The sequence below is a fragment of the Sinocyclocheilus anshuiensis genome, unplaced genomic scaffold (genome assembly GCF_001515605.1).
Source record: "Sinocyclocheilus anshuiensis isolate Anshui unplaced genomic scaffold, SAMN03320099.WGS_v1.1 scaffold407, whole genome shotgun sequence".
Classification (NCBI taxonomy): Eukaryota; Metazoa; Chordata; class Actinopteri; order Cypriniformes; family Cyprinidae; genus Sinocyclocheilus; species Sinocyclocheilus anshuiensis.
Genome location: NW_015552593.1, coordinates 694,180 through 696,405, shown reverse-complemented (window position 1 = coordinate 696,405; position 2,226 = coordinate 694,180).

Genomic DNA, 2,226 nt, shown 5'->3' with positions numbered 1-2,226 from the left:
CAAATGAGGCATTTGTTGCATCCAGTGGGGACATAATTACTGATTATGATGACTTATACTGTATTTTTAGGCATTGCGTTACGTATCGCGCTGCATAAACATAAAACCATGTCTGCATTTGTGATCGGAGAAACAACAAACAAGCCTACTCTACACTGCTCAAAACTCGCGTTTGAATCATCAGAGGCAAATTATTTAAATATAAAAAAACGTACTTACGTACTTCTGGCTGTGAGTCAGAAGCGCCAGACTGCCCTTGCAAAGTTGGAACTGCCCAACTTTATAGAAACAGCCTTTGTTTCAGACGCATACACAGTGACTCCACAACATGGCAGCGGCGGCAACAGCAAGAATTACAGTTACGCCTTTTTTTTGCATGAACATTTGGGCGGCGTTATGCAACTCTTCCCACATTGTGACATAGACATGTGGGGGCGTGTTAGAATGAGCCGTTTTAGGTAGGAGTGGTTGACTCTTAACTTTTATAAAGAATGTCTCCTTGGATTTGAGACTTTAGTCTTTGCAATTTTACAGATCTTCTTTATGCACTAAGAGCTTGTAACACTCCAAAGAGAAAGGAAAAATTGAAATGGCATCATATGACCCCTTTAAGCATTAAACCTTGTCATGTGACTCAGAAGTGAATGGCACCTCAAATCATGCGTCTTGAAGTGTGCTATTACTCTTTTAACCTTGCAGAATTATGATTTTCACATTATAGACAACAAAATCAACTAAAAACCCCTCAGACACTAAAGGACAGACCCAAATAGTAATTTATAGAGAGGTGCCATTAACCAATCACCTATCAAGAAAACCATAATAACAACACAGCATGATAAAAATACTTCTATTTTTAGTTCATTTCTAATCTTGGGCAATTTGCAGCCGTGTTGTGTGTGATTTCATTTTCAGATGAAGCAGAACAGTCGACTAAAACTCTGAGACGTGTTTGAATGAGCCACGATCTGTGTAATTCACACAATAATACAATACAAATGTTTTATTGATCCCTGAAGAGAAATTCAATGAAAGCAGAAGGATTTGAGGAAACCTCACAATTAGGGAAGCAAAAAAGAAACGAAGAAGGAAGGCAGCGTGAGTGATTTGGGATCTGGGAAAGTTGAAAGACGTTTCATCACAGCGATAATGGAAGAGAGAGCAGCCAGACTCCTCACAGGACAAACCACAGAGAGCTCATGATAATGGATTTCACATGCCTCGCTCTCTCTTTGTGTTAAGCTGCCTGCAGCTAATTTGTCGTCATTTTAGTGGCCTTATGTAATTGAGACCAATGGCAGGGAATCATTAATTGTGTTAGCAAAGTCGAATGAAAACAAAAACAGAGTATAAATGTACAACTGATAGTTTAAGCACTAATAAACGGCAATTTAATTTGGGATATACACTAGACATCTTAACACTATTGTAGTGTGTATAACTAGAAAAATCGGTTACATAATGCACAGTATATACTGCTGCATCCTGCATATAATTCATGTTCATTCATTATTAATTTACTTATGTTAACGTACTGTACTTGAAATCAAATGCTACAAAAATGTAAGTCTTCTCTTCTAGGAAAATGGACCAAAATATTGGAGACGCATCTTGGTTTCAAGGGCGTACATATATTTTTTGTCCAATCAATTGCTCTCCATCTACACTCTTAAAAATAAAGGTGCTTCACGATGCCATAGAAGAACCTTTTTGTCTAAATGGTTCCATAAAGAACCTTTAACATCTGAAGAACCTTTCTGTTTCACAAAAGGTTCTTTGTGGCGAAAGAAGGTTCTTCAGATTATAAAAGGTAAGAAAGAGATGGTTCTTTAAAGAACCTTTGACTGAATGGTTCTTTGTGGAACCAAAAATGGTTCTTCTATGGCATCGCTTGAAGAACCTTTTGAAGCACCTTTATTTTTAAGAGTGTACCTATAAAAATTGATACGTTCCACCTCAACTTCCTGTTTCAATAGGTAATACATTGATACACCTGCAAAACTGCAGACAAAACTGTTGTCACATGACCTCACCTGCGTCAAATTGCATGTCTAATGCAACGAGTGGTGTCCAATTATCATTTTTACTTTGCTTTTAATTTACGTTTGTGTTGCATATTAGAATTGCATGCTTGCATACTTTTCTGGCCTATGAAACCATGATCCACACTCACAAAAATAGTCACAAAAATAAATGTGATAAATATAAAAACTATTTTTGTGAGTT